The sequence below is a fragment of the Chroicocephalus ridibundus genome, chromosome 2, assembly GCF_963924245.1.
Source record: "Chroicocephalus ridibundus chromosome 2, bChrRid1.1, whole genome shotgun sequence".
In the NCBI taxonomy this organism is placed as follows: Eukaryota; Metazoa; Chordata; class Aves; order Charadriiformes; family Laridae; genus Chroicocephalus; species Chroicocephalus ridibundus.
This window is the reverse complement of record NC_086285.1, coordinates 160,221,948-160,242,411: the sequence shown is the minus strand read 5'-3', so window position 1 is coordinate 160,242,411 and position 20,464 is coordinate 160,221,948. Positions and strand designations below refer to the sequence as shown.

At 42.1% G+C, this 20,464-nt stretch overlaps 1 protein-coding gene across 3 annotated transcripts in view; it reads left to right on the top strand.

Moving 5' to 3' along the window:
• KCNQ3 (potassium voltage-gated channel subfamily Q member 3) overlaps window positions 1-20,464 on the top strand; it is a 215,181-nt gene that overhangs the window by 67,735 nt on the left and 126,982 nt on the right. The gene's annotated exons all lie outside the window — the stretch shown is intronic.

Genomic DNA, 20,464 nt, shown 5'->3' with positions numbered 1-20,464 from the left:
AAAAGAAAGGGATTCAAATGAAATGAGCCACGGACCAGCCAAATCCCAGGTGTTGGGCAGGAGACCCACATGATTTTTCCCCGGCCCTGTCCTCTGCCTTGGCAGTACAATGCCATGTTCTCCCTGGTCTGCTGAAAGCCCTGCAGCAGGCTGGCTGGTCAAGACAGGTCAGAGGAGTCCCGCACGTTCTCAGCTGCACTCATGTGCTGTAATCCTTCTATCGTCATCTACACCTACAAAATAAGCCAACATGTAAAATCTCACCTGTGGGGTCAGAAAATATCAAGAAGTTTGTCTACAACTGAGACATCTATCGGGGGGGGGGGGGGGGGAAATCAATGTGGATGGTATTTCCTTGCACTAAAATGTCTTACATATTTTGTGGTCTTACAATATTTGCACCCTATGATGTAGATAACCTGGAATGAAAAAGAAGAAAGGAAATCAAGACACATTTAGGTAATTTTTGCAATCAGTATTTCTTTCTTCCCAGTGAGCACTTGCAGCATTTATTACACAGGCATTTTGATAATGTAAGTCTTCATTATCAGAAAAGATCTACCACCTCAAGATCCTCTTCCCAATATTTATCTGAACTAGATGGAAAGAAAGAGGTTAAGACTAGGGTAACCATATCCTGATATTTCCCAAGGATACTTTCCCAGTTTCCTGAGACTTCTGGTTCAGAAATTTCTGGAGGTAAAGGTGCCTCCTGGATTCTTTTCTTTGTAATGCCCATCTGGTTTCTCTTCCATTAAAGTCGAGTTAAGTTTTGAAATCATATAATGGCTTCTATCTACAGCTGCCTGTGAATATGGTATGTAATGAATTATCTCATTTTTTTTTTCTTTTTTTCGTCCGTTCCCCCCCCACCTCCGGTACTTGCTATTTTTGTTATTCCTTCAGTATGGTTGGAAAAGCTATCTGGCAGATGTCCACCCTTTCACTGTCTCTGTGCTACCCGTGACATCAGAGACCTTTTTGATATCAGTTGTTTCATTTCCAGAGAAAGAAATGAAGTAGTTCCTCAAGTGGAGAACATAACTGTACTTTGGGAGATACAAACCTATTCTAGAATGAACCATGTTTGTTGGGGATGTTATGGATTGTCAGTAATTGAAGTATGTACATAATTGTTTTTACTTTGAAAAAAATTGTCTGCAGTAATCAATTCCTTTGGCCAGGAACCAATATTGGTTTTCCAAAAGTCTTGAGTTACCAGCATTGCCTGAAGATGCAGTGCTGTTTGATGGAAACGATTCAGTTGCGTAAACTTAAGTGTCTAGTATGAGAAGTTCTAGGTTATCCAAGATAACTACCTAGGGTAGCGGGAATGAGATAGGATCTGAAGGGGACCTAAACTTTCTGGAATCTGTTCTGGACGTTCTCAAGGCCAGATCAGATAACCCAGGACATGTCAGGTCCTATTTACTGCCTCCTTTTAGGCAAGTGATTCTTCTCTACAGCACTGAAGGCACTTGCATAAGGAATTTAGGGCTGGCTTTCAGGTATTTCAGTTTAATAAAATTTTCGCCATGATTTTCACTTACACACAATGATAATTTTTATCCTAATCTATATGAATAAAGAGGGAGCTCCAGCTGTGGTGTAAGCAACTGTTTCATGAATCCACATTTGGTTAGCATTACTGTCATTTCTCTGGATGTTCTTGTGTGGCTTTATTTGTATGTTCTAATTAAAAGAACTCAGAAGCTCTTGGATGTCTTCTTTATTTATGCTTTTTTTAATTAGAAAATTCAATAGTTAAGAATTGGGGCATGTGAAGATACAGCCATTTCATCTCCTGCTGTGATCTTGTTATATGTCCCAAATTAATTGATATCAAGCCAAGTTAGAAGTTGGATAAAAATGCCTTTAGGGATTAATCCTGGGTGTATTCGCAGGTCAAGTTGATGATTTAATATGTGTCAGCAGCACAAGATTGCTGAGTCTTGCATTTGTTCTTGTCATGTGGTGCCAGGCATCCTTGTCCTGGGGATATACTATCACTAAAGATCCCGTGATGCATTTTCCAATAAAAAGGAGGTTTTGGTCTGGATGGTCCGGTCCATTTCCAAAGGCCTTGTAACCTCCAGAGTTACAGTCATACCCGTGTCAGTGGGGCACACTCTCATGCTTCACTTACAAGGCCAAATCCTCTGGGTCCAAGGGAACTCTTCCAGCTGAAATGAACACACAACCACCCAGTCTAGTTGGGTTCTACAGATCGCTTCACAGGGGCCATATGCAACTCCCTACAACTAAATAATCATAATAAAAGAACCTGCTTTTAAAAAGCATGCATATGATGTCATTTTCTTATGGAAGACCCTGTACTCCTATTTTTGTGGTTGTAGGAATGAGAAGATGCTTACAGCAGTGATCTGGACACTTTTATTTTTCTGTTGCCATGGATGAGTGAACCTTATGAACAGTTCTCTCAGCTGCTACTGTTTAGCTGGAAAGAACAAAGATGTGGACAAAAGACTTGCCTGGTTGAGTACCCGTTTACTACTGGAAGAGTAAAGAGGGGCAAAGGGCTGGGGACTCCCACAGGTTCCCAACCTTTTCAGTTTTTCAGTCTCTTCTTTCACTTGCAGCCTGCAAAAAGGAAACACACTGATAAGTATCATGAAAGACAGCATAACTTCACAGCAGTGTTCCTACAGAGAGCTGAAATGAAATTTTTTATCTTTTCTCTCGTGCTACCTCTGAATACAAGGACAAAAGACCTGTTGTTTTTGGCGAAGCCAAGATTTTCACCTTCATTCTCCTGACAGTGATTCTGTGTAGCGCAAATAAGAAGTTATGCAAGAAGAATGCCTTGATACTCTGCTAGGTATATGTATGCAGTGCAAAATGAATAAGCAGCTATACGTAGATTATTATCATGTGTCATCACTAAAGAACTGATAGAAGTAAATGACACCCTTGCTCACAGACACAATGCAGAGGCAAAGGCTTGAACATGCCAAAAAAGTGGGCTTCTCATTTTGCCACAGGGAGAGGAGGCTCAGAGTAAAGTCCAAGGAGGCAAACCTTGCATCATCATTACTACTGCTGTATCTGTTATAGAACTGTGTAGTTATGCGGAGGAGGACTTGATTGCAAATATTATTTACTGTCAGATCCTTTTCCCTGGTATAATTCTGCTCAGCGTATTCTTCTGAGTTCTGCCTTGGGTCAGCTCTTCATGCCATTAAATAAACAGTAAATCCAAGTAACCTCTCTCTGCTCTCGTGCAAATACATGTAAAAATTACTACTGAAATTACTACTGAAATTTATCAGAAATCCATGGTCAGGTTCTCAGCTGAGAGAACCATGCCACCAGTTTGCACTAGCTGAGAATCTGACCCTAGCACTGTTTTTTTTTGTCACCTCAATTTGATTAGAAATCCCTTTCTTAAAGCCTTTGTACACATGTGTTCTTTAATTCTATTTTGAATTCTCGGTGGAAGAAGAATGTGTCTAATTTACCCCTGCAGAACGTGGCTAGAAGAATGCTCTTCAATGCTGAAGCACTTTAAAGAGCATCTTCAAAACAGTTTATGGAGACACTAATGGAATTTTCCTCCTTTCTACCCAGCATTCCCGTTTCTAAAACTTCCAAAATATACCAGCAAGCATAATGCAGAACATGAATTGCTTAAATTCAGGCGTCTTTCCTCTCCTTCCCTTCCCCCATGTAAAGCAATTTTCTTTTTAAATGTTTCAAAATTTGCAGCTGTGCTACTGTAACAGGATGTTCTTAGCTATGGGAAACATGTGAGCATCTGTATGCTTTCTGACTCAAATTATTTTAATTCAATTTTGGTGTACGCTTGACATGATGAATTCAAGTCGTGTAACTATTGAATAAGCATTGGGGAAGATGGATTGAGATGGGGAAAAGTAATGTGTCATCAAATGACACATTTTCTTCCACCCTATCGCAGTGTCAAGGACACAAAAGAAAGGGGATGAATTAGTTTGAACAAATATACTTAGAGACTCGTATTCTGGTATCTATTGCCTTGCTCCCAGTTTGAATTCAGACTGTCAGGGAAGCATTTGGGTACTCAGCTGAAGATTTACAGGGAAGAGGTAGCAGCACTAGGGGAGGAGGTATGAAAAAAGGAGGTCTTGGTGACCTCTCTGTAATGTTTTATACTCATTGGAGTTGCCAGTGTTGCCGCTGTCCAGGTTTCCTTTGAGACGAGTACAAACGAAGGACGATGCTGCGATGGGAATGCTTTCACCGGCCAGGGAACTCCCACAGCCCGTTTATTTTTCTGCCACAAAATTTCCATATGATCTTGGGCTAACCACACAGCAGGGCTTGAGGCACGGTCACAGGAGAGGTGGGGAGTGAATTAGTGCAGCTTAATGAGAGCTGCGATGGCCTGGTGATGGCCGGTCGTGCTTGCGCTTTTGGCTGCCCCCAGCACGAACGTGTTAACTCCAGCCCCCGGGAAGCGGTGGGCAGAAGGAAAGCGCGTGTTTTGTGCACTGTCACCACTGAGCAGTCATCTGTGATGCTGTGGTGAACAATAGCTGTGAATAATACAACAATACAGATTATAATATATTGTCAAAATAGTTATCAGATGGCTTTAAAATGAAACCGACAGAAATATAGTTAAATTCATCCTGATTTCTTAATGACTCAACAGCACACTTCAGTTCCAGTAAGTGAAGAGGCAGACAACCACATATTTCATCCTTTGAGGGACTGGGGTCTAAATTCTTGTTCAAGGAAGAGCCTGGTTATTTAATATTCCTCTATAGTACCTAGTGCTGCTATAAATCCTTCCTATGTTGGTTAGTTAAATGGTATTTTATATTCCTGATATATTGATTAAGAGAGTAAATTAAATAGCTTCTGTTAGATTAGCATTTTCTTCTGGGAGCAGTTGAGCAGTGAAGGTTGTATGACCTCTTCTGGAGATCTTGGGGACCTTGGGATCTCGGTCTGCAAAAGTAGACTTGGGATATGCAGTGAATGGAAGAGCCTGCCGTGAGTGCCTCAAAGTCAAAGTTTATATGGAAAAGCTTCACAGGAGGTAAAACATGGTAGGGTAACACAGTTTCTGTTTTCAGAGGGTTCAGGAAATCAGTCATGATATAGCAGAGAACTACTGACTGATGGTAATGTATCACTGTCAAGAAACATCATCTCTCAACAGCTTTTTCCTCTATGAATTGCACTGATTGCCTTTCTGAATATGACGAGGCTTCATCTGTGTTTTGCAAAATGCTTTGCAGTCCTTCTCTGAGATGTATTAAATGCCTGATATTTGCAGGACATGCTGCTGCTTAGTAAAGATTTGTCCTTTTGCTAACAACAGCTTTCACTCATGGCCTCTATTCATGGACAGCAGAAGTGGCCTAATTCGAATGTGTGCTTGGCTCAGATCATGCTTTCACAGTGATTTTTTGCTGCCCCAGGTCCAGCGATTGTTTTGAGCGAAGACTCCTCATGCCCTTCTGAATCTGTTGGGCTTTTTGGTTTGTTCTGTTTTGTTTTATTAACAGTGAGTGACGGGAGTTTCGAACAAAGCTGTTCACAGCAAACATTTCAAGTTTTCCTTTGCCGGCTGCGGTTCCTCGACGTACAGCCAGGAGACATTGACAATCTCTGCCAAGATGCACGTGTACAGGCAAACAATATCCAACTAAAGAGGTGCCCCAAACAGCCTTTCAATGTAGCTTCCGAGAAACTTATTTTAATGCATGTGAATTGGGATATTACCTGGACTGAACACGTCACAAATTTCCCCTCCCTTTTTCTATACCTCAAGCTGTATCTCATAAGCCAAATTTATCACTCCGCATAGTTCTTTTAAAGACATTTCCATAGGCGAAGCCAAAACCAATTGCTCCCTGTCCAAAACTAATTGTTGTTCTTTGAAAAAAGATAAATATCTCAGTATATCCTGTGTTTTAAGCAGATAAGCAGAGTTATAAGAAAATCTGATGCAGAAGAAAATTGCAGCCTAGTAACAGTGAAAAACCACAGTCCTGACCCAAACAAAAGACTAAATAGAAAAAAAAAAAATGCCTAGATCTCCAAAGTGAAACCAGGATTTGAGATATATATACACTGTATTCAATGGACATGTATCTGAATCTTTGAGATCACTTTGGAAATCTTGTCCTCAAAATGCCTGCTGCGCCTCTTACCTTGTTACGCAGCAGGCTCTCTTTCAGGGAGAGCCATGTCTCAGGTACTGCATGTTGTTGAAATATTTAATGACTACGTAAGGATAGAAGAAAACAGATATAAATCATTGCAAAGGAAGAGACCACGCTAGAAATATGATGCTTTTCTAGCCAATGATGTGGTCACACACTTTGTGATCTGCTTTGCCTTAAACTACAGCCCTTGGCAACTCTCTTTGTGCCTTGGGTCTAAGATAAGGATGGAAAATAGCTCCCTCAGCACAAATTATGATACAGCAGAGAGCTCTTCTAGAAGATTTGCATTAAGATGCAAATCCATAGGCAAGAGGGCTTTGTTAGGTCCTTACAATTTTTGTGATCTGCTAAGTAAAAACTAGGGACAAAACACACTCAAGGAGAACTTGCATTAGTTGAAAGCCACGTTTTGTCAAGTCAAAATGACTTAAACTTTTTAAATTATTCCCCCCCCCCCCCAGTGTCTGGAAGGTAAAGACTGAAAAATGTCACGTTCTCATCCAGGAAAACCTTACACTCTGCAAAAGCTTCATTTAACAGCTTATGAAGTGATAACTTCTCTCTTTCTCTCTCTCTGGGCTTGTTATGCCATCAGATACCTTTCTATACCTCCCATCATGGTGTCAACATCTCTTCCACAGGGCAGCGGTTTTGTCAAGATGAAATATATGACACCTTAGCAGCACCATTGCGCTCTAAAGAAGTTCATAACACTGTCTTGGATTCTCCCCACCACCCACTGCTTTAGCAGCAGCTGTGAACTGTACTGATGGAATTGCTGCTGTGGGGGGACGGCTCAAGCACGCAGCTGGGCTTGCCTCCTTGCTGAGGAAAGAGCGAGGTCCCATTCCCCCGCCTCAGCCTCCCCCCAGCCTTTCACACCCAGGCGCCTGCTCTTGCAGCTTCCCCTAGCACCCCCCAGACCTCTGCCTGTCCCCCATTTAACTCACTGCACCTGCAAAAACTTATTTCCTTTTTTTGCTGAGGTTCACTTTTCGTGCGGGTGGCTTGGTGTTTATAGATGTCTCCACTGGGGTCAGGTGCACTGAGGGATTCCCTCTGTTGCCTCATTATAATTTTCTGAGTTGGGAGAGGTAATAATTCAAAGTCTGCATTTTAGTATTTTTTTCCTGTGTTATTCTAAGGACTTTCCCCAAGACATTTGAGAAGGCAATTTACCTCAGGGCACTTTTTCTCATGACCAATTGCCCCGTGTGTTTCTTGTCAGCTGTTATGCCAGATCAACTCCCCGAGGACTTTGCTGTTCCTGTTAGTGGCAAATGCTGAAAAGTTACCTCAGTGACATAACTTGATTTGCTGAGGAAGCTGGTAAGAATTGGAGTCATGTCTATTACCGAGACCATCCATCCTCTTTAATTTTATGAGGCAGTAGCATTTTGTTGTTAGCCTGTTTCATAAAAGTGTGCATGCCAGAGATGCTGGCTTGGTATAGGCTACAATAGCTGATTTAAATACCTCTTGACTTTTGTGAAAATAGAAAACAGACTTCTGGGAAGGCATATAGCTTCACGTGAGATCTGGGGACTGCAGAGGTTTTAGCCTTTTCTGCTTGCAAGAAGGTTTTGTTGTTTTTCTGCTAAGTAGCAGTGGAAGTCAACTGTAAAGAATGCCAGGAAATGATGGGAAAACTTGCTTTCATGCAACAGCTCTAATAGGCACGAAAGTCCATCCCCACATGAGATAAAAATTCCTCCCAGGGTGAAGTTTTAATTCCTAATGGTAACAAAATTCTAAATAAATCGGAGAGCAGCATCTGAGGCTGAACTGATCGGTGGAGAGGACACGAACAGTCACAACAAAGTGCTTACCAGGTAAAATGCTTTAAAGATCTGGGGCTTGTTCCCACTCTGTTTGTAAGGAGCTTGATTTTCAGAGTTATGGTTCACCTGTAGCTTTTGGCACCTGCCACCAGTCTGATGTCTAGGTACCATCAGACTTGAGCGTTTTGGCTCCTTGATCTTAAAACTGTCATGAAGATTTTGTGCTGGTGGCAAATATTGAACAATTTACTCAACCAAATCAATCCAGTGGAACAAAATGTCCAAATTTCTGGAGTATGAGTTTGTCTTTTCACATGAGCCCTCTCTCTCTGATCCTGGTAGTGCCCACAGATACTAGGACTTCCACCCTAGACACACATTTCAGCTCACCTCCCAGCTTTCCTCATGGCTGGCCAGGCAAGTGGCAGCTGATGTGGCAGGCATGCCCTGCGTACGGACATGGCGGGCACTGGCTGGTTGGCTTGTATCGTGTGCTGCATGGCCAGCTGGTGGGTACATGCTCGTGCAACGCCATTTCGGCAGATGAATTCCCACTGCAGCTTTTCCTCACTGGAGGTTCGCATTCATTCAGTTCTCCTTCCCCTTTCTGGACACCGGCTCTCAGGAAGCTTGTATGAGTTTCTTGTCTTTAAGATTTCTCTCTCCCATCTTTAAAACTGTTGGAAATTCAAAGAGGCTTGAAATATGTTGGGAGAAAAGGGTGGAGGAGTTTCTGGGAGACAGGTCATATAATCTTTGGTTTCACAGGAAACCAGGCTAAGACATGGGGATGTGCTAATGAGAACAAAGACGCTGATTTCATTGTACAAAATCTAAATATGGTTAAAAAGAAAACATAAAATAAAAAAATAGAATTGTCTAAGCAATGGTATTTATTTCTTTTCAGTCTTGTATATACTTGCAATCATCACATAATTTTTATATTTATTTTTCTTTCTTGTTGCATTGTTCCTTGCCTCTAGTCCATTTTCTTTCTAAGATGAACAAGTTCATGGTGTCTCAGCTCTGCAGCAGCTTTTCCTTTATTTTAGTAGAAAACAGACACACAAGTGCACGAGATGCTTCAGATGGGCAGCACTGGACTTTGCCGTAGACATGAGTACTGCTGCCTCACCGGTCAGAAACTATAAGTCTGACTTGCAAATACTGCAGGAGGATGCAATGTGAAAGGAACTGGTGAAAAAAACCCTGCAATCATAAAAAGCATCGATACCAAACTCTCCTTTCATGCCTTGAGTACCAAAGTTAAGAGCATTAACGTGCTCCAGCCCATGGCTTTGCGGCTACACCAGAGAACCCTCTCTACTCTCTGGGTGAAAGTAAAGCTGAATGTCACCTTCTGATTTCTCTTTCCTCTCTCCCTCGATAGCTCTCCATTCAGTGCAGGCCTAACCCAATTCTGCTTAGTTTGTAAAGCTTGACAAGATCACCACTCAAGGTACTAAGTTTTTAAGGTGCATTCATTTTTCATTTCAAATTCTGCCTCTCAAGCTATCTATAGCTCAGCATTTAGCCTGCAAATAAAGCTGTAGCTGGTGAGCTGAGCAGAAAAAAGAGAAGATGATAAATGAGTTAATACTGAGTTTGTCACAAGGCCATTTGCTGCATGAATTAAAACACAAATTGCCCTGTGGGTTTAGGGTTTACCAGCCCTGCTACAAAATATGTTAGTGTAGAAATCTGGTGATAGTGTGTTTGAAGGTCTATTTTTCTTAAAGCTAGGCAACTTGGCTGTCCTCTCTCCCACTCTGGCACAAAGTCAAGTGAATAGAGGAGAACACTGTGCTCGTATGAGTGATGCTTTAAAAGGGGAGTGTCATACATGCATTAAATTCATCTCTTTGGGTCAGGGGAGCTGACTGCTTAGCAGCGTCTGTCTGTAAAGTATTATGTACTTGTGGTCCCATTTCCTGAGATATAATTTATTTTTATGTTAAATGGTGCTCTTAGCTGGCCTTCTCTCCTTTTGGTAGTCACAGCTACCATTGTTGTTAATTAAAGTAATACCTGACTCCATGCTGGAGAGCAGGACCACATGCCAGCAGAAGAGGACATTCCTACAACTTAAGACGGCTCCTATCATGAAAAACTGAGGACAACCCAGACCTGTAGGAGAAAAGATTTAACATGGGAAAAGAGGAGGTCACGTACTAGATGTTACATTAACCTCTATTTTTATTTTAATTTGATGTGGTGTGTGTATAGTTACCCTTGGCTAAGAGGGCAGCCTACCTTTCACTCCCTCTCTTACAGCCTGCAGACATCAGATCCGAGTCCGAGAGTTTTGTGCTCCATCACAGCGTCCCTCCCTCTCAGAGTCTAAGTCTCTGTAGGGCTGCACTTCTCAGCCATGGTCTGTCTTCACTTGATGACTAAAAGTCCTTTTCTTCCTTTTGCAGCCTCTTCAGGACAAATCATTACCTTTTCACCCATGGCAAACTGAATAACGAGGAAAGGAGCACAGGACTGTGTGCATATTTGGCTAATGCAAACCATAAATGTCCTGATAAAGTCTTACAAATCCCAGTCATTCAAGCAACCTCTATCTCAATGAAGAAGACAGTATGTAGTGACACATTCTTACTTCTTCTTCTGCATTTTCCCTGGGCTCCGTGTGCCTGCACAGCATCCACCACTAAAGCCTTTCACCGCAGGGCAGCTGTGGGAAAGCGTTCCCTACGATCCCTGCTGTAAGCATGGGAAGACCAAACTGTGAAGGGCAGCAAGTACTTTTCCATGAACTACGTCACCCCCTTATTTCACAGGGAATTCATGGTTGTTCATTTGACTTTGCCATGTTGCATTTCTTTTATTTTGATTTAAATTTACCCAGCCATCTTGGGCAGTATGCATGCAGGTAATTAAAGTGTTTGAAGTACTGATAAAAATAGCATGCAGAACTTCCCCAGTCTCCAGGCTGCCTGTTGAGTTGTGGAGCAAGTTACCAGTCATGCTTCATTTATCTTCCTTACCCTGCCGTAAGGTCAGGGAATACTGACTCTGTCTTACAGATGGGAAACTGAAACAGAGTGGGTAGAACCTTGATCTTCCAAGGTATGTAGGTGAAATGGGATCCAGAGGAAAGCAGGCATTTAAACTGTAAGCAGATTCTTAAATAACTTTGAAGCTCTGCGCCTATGGGAGTTCTCAAAGTCATGCAAGGCAGGCTGGGGATGAGCAGGGAGCTGAGCCCAGATTTCTGTATGCTTAGACAAACACTTCGTAACGATCCCAGATTTCACTACATCCAGTTATGCATCGGCAAAGGTAAGTAGCTCTTCAAGTGCTAAATGTTATTTTCTCCTGAGTGAGCTTGTGAGGAGCTTTGCCCTTGTCAGCTGCACATGCGAAGATTAAGCCCACAGAAAGAGGTGGTACTTTTTTATATGTCACCCTGAGAAGTTTCTTAAGAAGTAGATCAGAGAAAGAGTCTCTTCTGCCTTGAAAGGTAGGTTTCAGCTGTGGTTTTTACCTCCTGTTTGGGTGTTTCATCTCCGTGAAAAATCGCCCAAATCTGTCAAAGATCTGAGCCTTTACTTTCTGTGGTCCTCCTGGAGACTGTGGAAATGAATCCTCTCTCAGTTCTGACTATGCTAAACTTACTCCATCCTCTGCATCTTCTGCTGTGTTGTAGCGCATTGCATTCAGCCCATTCCCCATGCTACTGAACAACTCCCAAAACAGAGGTCCAGAAATATTTGTCCCATTGGTTCCTGATCCTTGACACTAGGGCTTGTTTGCAAACACTCAAAATCAGAAAGACAACTGCTAGTGTTCTCAGAGCCTCTCATTTTTGTACCAAGACAGTGTAGAAAAAGGGAAGGAGCTCTGTCTCACCCCTGGAAAGGCTGGATATTAGGGCTGTGAATCCTAGTTGTATAATGAATAAGGCAGGGGACAAGAAGATTACATGGTTAACCAGAGGAACACCCATGCACGCACCTGATTCTGATGCAGCCTTACATCACACCTTCATTTAAGACTGATCAATTGTACCTTGCCCAAAGTGGTCTTAGCCTAACCCTAACCCTAAGAAGCGCTGGTATCTTCAGCTGAAATCTATGGTAACTCGTGACAAGATTTACAGAGCTGAAGTTACTGGTGAGTTAAATGTATGAAAATAAAATTATTTAGTTACAATCGTGGTGTCGCTGGACTGTGCCTGTGTGGGCACATCCGCTGTACTTAAGGCATTAATTGCTTGAGCAGTCCAGGAACTTGTTGGCTAGTTGTTTGTGAAGATGAGATAATGAACTGGTTTAAGACAATGGACTGACTTGAAACTAGGTGTTAACTGAGCCTTCATGATTAAGTATTGACTGATGGCTGCAGGAGCCATCCTGGTGAGGATTTTGGACAGTTATAAAGAACTCTCCTGGCAGCTCCTGCTGTGCTTAAATGTGTTGCTTAACATCCTGTTTGGAATGACCAGGCAGGAGATTCACAGAAGTGATTAAATTGTGCTTAGATAAGACACTTGTAAATAGTAAATAGAAATTATTCCTGCAGGTGCAGAATTGGTTATATGGGACAATCTTCTTAGTGGCAGTGATAAATTATGTTTGCTGGGGGGTTCACACGGGGCCACAGGCCAGCTGGAATATAGGAACTGAGCAGAAGAGCCGTACCCAAGTCAGCCAACGGTGTCGCTGGAAGGATATTCACAGCAGAGATTCCCATTATCAGTGGCAACAAGCAGCTGCCCCTGTTTGAGAGATGTGATTCCTCACATGAACACTATCCTATGCAAGATCCCAATAAGCTAGTTCTCCTTCTTGACAAACACTCAATCCATGAGTGTCTGTGCAACAAACTGTGGACAGAAGTGCTACAAAAATGTCAACTATTCAGAAAGAGCAATCCATAGGCATAACAAACCAGGCTCTCACAGTGCATCTAACCCCAGTTTGTCATATTTATAATGGGTATATTAATATTCTTGAAATCTTATGAAGATAAGTCCCTCCTGAAGCACATAATGACAATCATGATGCACTCAGAAAAAAGCAAATAATGAATTCATACTATGCAGAGTTTGAATAAGTAGTGACAAAAATGGTACAGTTACTATTAAACAGTGGCATTACATTGGTGTTTTGAGTAGGTACCTGGTCAGTGAACATCGTTTCTTATATGCGGTGAATGAGGTGGGGGTCCAGTGGGAAACCTAGTCTGTGGCTGGGTAGTTAAAGACTATCATGGTACCCATGAAGAACGAATACAGAATAAAAAGGAATGGACGGTTAAATGGCTGTTCCATTTTTGGTATTTTCTTGACTGTTTAATGCTTTGACCTAAAACTTCCTGTTGTGTCACATACATATCTGGACATGAGTGGTAATAAAAATCAATTCATTAGGGCTAAAAAGCTCATTTACAATATCCCCTTAGAGCTTCTTGATGGAATAGTTTGTATCCCATGAGAACGGCTTTATAAGAAGTGGAACATTTCTTTTTCTTTTCATAAAGCTTTACCATGACACATGCAATAACAAACACTGCACTACACCAGTAAGTGTTTGTATTTACTCTGCTTGAGATTCCCCATCAGCCCCCACCACTGTTAATAATTCTGTCATCAAAGTTGAGATTGCCATGGGAAGCATATAGACAAAGTTAAACAAACAAAGTGAAGGACTAAGGAAAAATAAGCAACTTGCATCATGGAAATCTGTGTCCCAGCAGTGTGCTAACAGCATACCAGCATATGGAAGAATTGCCAAGAAAGGAATTAGGGAACTTCAGAGTTCCTTAGAGAGGAACCCAGGCAGACAAACCTCACTAAAATGGAGATTTTCTTTTCCTGTGGATCCAGATTGTTCCTTTCTCTGAACTCATTTCTAGCTGTCTTCATTCAATGTGACTCTTCTCAGTCTTGATGTATTTCCATTTGGGCTGCTCCATGCTTCTAGAGTTACTTTGGCAGGATTTTATCGGAGCTGGTATCTCTGCAATAGCACAAAACAAACCCCAAAACAAAAAGTGGTGTTAATGTCAAGCTTGATTTTAGAATCAAGGGGAGACATCTGTCTCGAGCAGGCAAAAATCAGGCCCATAGTTTGTAGGTTGCTGTTACAGTGAGAAAAAGAAGAAACATCCCAGATACGTTAATGACCATCATGGCATTGCACAGCTGAGGATTAACAATGAGATATTTGTAGGTATCACTGGATTATTCATGAGTTACAGCTTACCTGTGTTTTACAATTAATCCTGAAAGACAGGAAGGGATGTATTGTCATTGCTGTGTAATTATGCTGTGGAGGTCCTTTCATTAAACTCTATGATGTCAGCTGAGTACTCTTCATCATGCAGTAGATGCTATGTAAAAACAGCAGTGAACTTGGAAAAAAGTAAAGAGTGGACCAGCAGGAATGTGCATTCCTGCATGTGCAGAGAGCAGAAGTGAAGAACATGAAGAAAGTTTTAAAAAATCTTAAAATTTTAAAGTCCTCAGCACAAGAAGGACATGGACCTGTTGGAATGGGTCCAGCAGAGGGCCATGAAGATGATCAGAGGGCTGGAGCACCTCTCCTATGAAGACAGGCTGAGAGAGTTGGGGTTGTTCAGCCTGGAGAAGAGAAGGCTCCGGGGAGGCCTTATAGCAGCCTTCCAGTATCTAAAGGGGGCTACAGGAAAGATGGGGAGGGACTCTTTATCAGGGAGTGGAGTGATAGGACATGGGGTAACGGCCTCAAACTGAAAGATGGGAGATTTAGATTGGATATTAAAAAGAAATTCTTTACTGTGAGGGTGGTGAGACACTGGAACAGGTTGCCCAGGGAAGCTGTGGATGCCCCATCCCTGGAGGTGTTCAAGGCCAGGCTGGATGGGGCTTTGTGCAACCTGGTCTAGTGGGAGGTGTCCCTGCCCATGGCAGGGGGGTTGGAACAGGATGATCTTTAAGGTGCCTTCCAACCCAAAACATTCTGTGATTCTGTAACATCTCAGAGAGAGACACTTCTTTACTTCAGGCTGTTTTTGACTCTGGTTTGTTCTCCGGTTTACCCCAGAGAAGTGGGCTACAGAGAAAATAAAGAAGCTCAGATGTGTTACAAGTGATGTGTCCTTGCCCATGACTAGTCACATAATGGGAGCAAGAGCTTGCTGGGCACTCAGCTGCCGTGTTTAGACCCAGTAGCTGGGTGCGTTGCATGTGCAGAGTCATATTGGCTTCCAGAGATGCCTGGCTAGAGGCATCTCACCTTTTAAACTCACCTTTTTTAAACTCACCTTTTAAAGCATCACGGCATTGGCTTGATAGAGGCAGTTTTCTGAGATTTACGCTGAAATGCCAGTCAACACATCTAAATACGTGGCCCTGAGGCAAGTGACCCTTGGTCTTTACCACTGTCCACTGAGAACACCAATCGTTCACATCACCTAATATAAACCGATTTGCACTTACTCGAACTAGGCTTGCTTGTGAGGATGAGTGCTGAGGAACGGGAGGGCCGTGTGCTAGATGAGAAGTGAAAGACTGGGCAGCTACAGACTTTTGACCCTTCTTTGCAGGTTGGCTCCTGGTGAGCGCAAGAAAAGGAACAAAGCCAAAGAGAGCGAGCTCTCTGACATTACGTTTTCCCATCATCCTTTATCTGAGCAGGCTGGAGCCTGCCAGTTATAGCCAGAAGTCAGAACAAGCTGTGCATTTTAATTAGCTGCTGGGCACTTGGTGGCTGAGCAGTGACATAAAGCAGTTTTCTTAGTTGGATTTTAAAAAGGTGATGCTTTACAGGGAGGAATCTCCCATTTGAGTCATTTTCTTTCAGCGCAGGTGCAGACTGTCTTTAGGTAAATATTTCTACAAACAGGAGCATTCAATTTTGTATGTGCCAGATCTTGAGATGCTGCATGCCCATACAGCTCAGTTGCAGCCATGAATTGTTCTGATTTATCTCAGCAGCAGACATGTAGTAGCTCAGGAAAAGGAGAAAAAAAATAAATAGAACAGGAAAAGTTCAAAATAAAGGTCAAACTCTGGCAGTTTTTTGCTTTAATTAACTTCAATTTTTGATCCACAGGACGTTATTTTGGCCCCATTTACACTGGCGTGGCTGGACTGTGCTAGCTTACAGGCGGTTATTAAAAAATCTTTGGCTGATGGAAAGGCTTGCGTATTTTAAGTGAGCCTGACAGTAGACATCACGGGGTGGTTTCTAAGAAATACAGACCCTTATGGATATTTTCCTCCCGCTGTGCAAGGGGGATGTCTCAGGGCTGTTGTTGCCTTTGTTCCATCCCGACGCTCCTCTGCCAGCCTCGGTGCTGTCAGAGCCTTCTTGCAGGAGAGGATTCCAGCTCCAGCAAGTGATTCCCGTTTCTTTTATTTTTAGCATCAAGATGTCTTTTATTCTGGCTGAAGGACAAAATCCCTTTTCACAGGGGCTGCTTGAACAGCAGAAATGAGTGGCTATTAAAAGAAGGCTTACTGTAAAATAGGATAATAACCTAGTTATTTTGCATTTCTAAGTCATTCTTGCATTGATATTTCCTTCCCTATGATGCACACCAATTAAAAGCCACTGAGCAATAAAAAAAAAGCAGTCTGTGCAATAATCTGACAAAGAATCATGAGCTGTGAAATGAAAGAATTATTTTGTTGCCTTAATGTGAAGATCCATAGCAAATTCTTATAAAACAGACTTTGTCCTGGACTGTCCTTTAAGTCTCTGAAATGTCTTGTATATTTTAATGCTTTTCATGTACAAATAAGCATAGGTGATGCATCAGGTTTCAAGGACAGCTACTCTTCTTGCCTGTCCTCTGAATGCTCCTTCAATGTCCTCCATATTTCCACTTGTGCACGGTACAAGGGCTGTGCAAGGCTCTCTTATCCCTGATGCATTAGATCGGATTATTGACAATATATGAATATTTCTCCAGAGAGGTAGGGGTTGTTGTCTGGAGGGCAGGACATTGACTGCGAATGAGGGTAACAGGATATTCTCTTTCAGTGCCTAATAGTTACAGAATGGTGCATTTTGGTGCCCCTGAGGTTAATGGGGAGGTTGGGACAACCCTCAGTCAAGCTGCTTAGCAAATATCATCAAAAACCAGCCGTAGCTGCACTGCAGATTTGGATGCGAGAATGGAAGAGGACAGATGAAGCTTGTAAACAGAGAAGGCACTCATTATGCTAACTTGATTGTAGCTAATTAAAAAGGGATATTAGCTGATTGGATTACAGGGGATGGAGCAGAATGACCCTTTGTTCATGCCTGTGCTTGCATCAGTAGGATTCTCTGGTCTGTCCAAGAGCACTCCCGCATTATCCTCATTCTTGGTTCTTCTCTTCTGCTTTCAGGGGCAGATGCTCCCACGCAGCCCGGTCGCCAGAGCAGCACGCCAAGCGCCCCGAGAGCGGTTGTGCCAGGCTTGCTAGCGCTCCTGTCGCTCGGCTGTCAGGCCGTGGTAGGGAGAAGCTGCCACAGCGCGCTGTTGGGCTCTCTGGCTGTTCTCAGCGGGTGTGCAGGCTGTTGGCTGCTCTCGTCGGAGCTCAGACTAGAGAATCAAGAAACCGTACCCAGCACCTATCAACATCATGCTAAGCCAGGCCCTTCATATTTGTTCCATGTTGTTTGGCATCCTCAGTGTCCGTAAACAGAACCTCTGTTTCTTGTTCAAACTTCAAAGAATAACTGGATAGAATTATTGTGTGCCTACCAGATGTGGGACAATACATACACTTACAGTCATTCAAGTAACAAAAATAGAATTATTGCGATATGCATTTGAGAACTAAACCTGACAAAGGCTGAAACAAAGCCTCATATTCCTTCATATAAAACAACAGGATGCCATTGCATAGTCTTTTTAGTGCTTGACCTGTGAAAGCACAGCTCTTAGAAATCCATTCTTAGGTGGGTAATAATTCTTTTGCCTTTGGTGGGACTGAGGTTGTTATGGCTTGTCATGGTTGCCTCACGTTTTAAATTCAGAGCGGAGTGGCAGACAGACAAGACTTCGAGAGCAGGCAGCAATATTAGGAAGCCTGAAAAGGGAGTTGCATATGTGCTGGGCAAGGAGAGAGGAGTGTGAAGTCTTTTTCTGTGAAGAGATAAGCCAAGTGAGTCTATTTCCAGATTTTCTAGCTGGCCATGCCCCTCTCATTCTGTTAAGCAGGCAGACATCGACTCTCAGTGTTGACACTAGAAGCTGTTCCGTTCAAGTGTCATTTGAAAATAAGGTGACCACCAGACTTTCAAAGAAGGAAAGACGAATGCTATGAAAAAAACCTACGTCATGGCTTATTTATTGAGGACCCATCTCACAGCATTTCATGAAGTAGGAACCACACTATGGCAGATCCACTGTGCACAGTCATTTGGTAAAAGCATTATTTTTACCCAATTTGGTGTCCCTGCCCACTAAGGCCACAGAACGTAAGTGCAGCTCTCATCTCACCCAGCTTCAGCTCTTTGATATGTAGGTTCCCAACCTGCAGTACTCATCTAGGCTCACGGTATAGACATGCTTTTGGAAAGCTGAGATCTCAGGACAGGTGTCTAACACAGCTGAACATATTGCCTTACGGAAATGCCTTTCTCTTTTAGACACCCAGGTAAAATTCTCCTGAAAAAATCTTTAAGTATCTGTGATGTGAGCTTCTGCTTCTATGATTTAATTGAGGCTTTCATTATAGTCAATACAGGTAAGGTGTGTAATTCATCTGATCCCTGCTTGAGGTCATGTCAGCATGTATGAAGAGTATTCATATAACTCATAGATTATATGAATAATTAGAATAATTTAAGATTAATCTCACCCTAAATTCGATTGAACATCCCGGTTAGATCTCTGTTGACTACAAGGAAGCCTTTGGCAACTTGCTCAGATACAGACATCTGCAATTATAGATCTGCCCGTGGAGTAAGACGAATCCAACGTTGCCAATCAAACAGAAATTCCCTGTAAAACAAACTGTTGATCACCCTGTAGGGAAAGAGATTGTGTTACCATTTTCCCATTGATAGGCAGAATGTAAGAGAGCCTGCAAAAATCAAGCCTTGAGTAAGTAAAACCATGATTTTTCATCTTTAGATCACAAATATAAAATTCATTACCTCTTGATTTTAAAGCTACTGGTTATCTAAATCTGACTAGGAAGTTTACTTTTGTGCAGGTGTCTGGAAATGCAGAAGAAAAAAAAAGTATCCCTTTTAATCACATAGGATCAGGAGCTGCTACTGAAGGAAACCCTTTGATATATTAAGAATTCAAGTATGGTCCCAAAACTGTTAAGGGAATCTCAGTCAGTCTCCAGAGATGCTACTGGGATTGCAGTCAGAAGTGCAAGATGGTTAATAACATTACTCCTTTGAGTTATGGTAGATTGATAACAGCATAACCTGTTATCACAAAGTAGGGCAGACACAGTAGGAGCTGGGACTGTTTAGCAGTAGATTTTTGGCTGCCCTAGGACAAGTGAATAGCAGCAGATTTTGTAGTCAGAAAATAGGGCACTCTTACTGCGGGGAGTCACATGGCCTACCAACAGCCATTTTGTCTGAAAGGGGATATGGCCATTGATGTTGATCCAAACAGCAATGCAGACAAGTGAGACTATGGAAATTTGGACTGAAAATAAGGAGATTTATTTTAAAAGTGTTTTTTCCTTTCTCTCCGCTTTTTTATTTGTTGGGTTTTGAAGACGATATCCTCAACCTTTCTGTTCTGTGTGTATTGGTGCCCATTTCAGGTTAAAAATACCATTTAGTTTCAAACCCAATGAAAGAATGCTCATTGCTTTGGGGCCTGGAGAGTATTTTGTCTTATCTGCAAGGTCATATTGAAAATTATTCCAGAAGTATCTGTCTTTCCCTTCAGTGGGAAAGCGAAGATTGTGATGAAAGGATTAATATACAAAGCCTTGCTGCACTGTTTTCTATTCTGCTTGATCTCTCATGGTCAGTAGTGCCAATAATGCTGCATGCTTTGGTTTCTGTTAGGTCTTCTCCAAGTTTGCTATTGTTTAGAGATTTTACAGTCTGTCTAAAAGTACATCAGGTTAATGCCCTCTGTTCTGAAATGAGTAGAAATGAACATGTGAAAACATTTCACTAAGAAGTTTTAAATTCAGTAAATGTGTTGATTTTATATTTCAAAGTTCAGCTGAAGGCAAGGACATTGGGAGGATTGCATTAGAAAAATAAAATGGTCTAGCATGAGCAGAATATTAAGGGATTCAGTTGCAAACCCTAATTCCTTAGGAAAGATTACTCTTTCACTTGCCTACATTTTGCCAAGAAGCTGACACATCCAAATAAGATATTTTACTTGTGAATGCTGTAATTGGAAGAACTTTAGATAAGAGTGGATTTTGGTGCATGAGTGTACACTAGATGACCTCTCAAAGACCCTTCCAGTCCTATTTTTTATGATTCTCCCTGTAGAATGCATTGGAAAGTATGTAAGCAATTTGACTGAGGACTCTCATAAAAACCCCAGCTTTCTGAAGTTCCATTTCCTGACTCTGTCCAG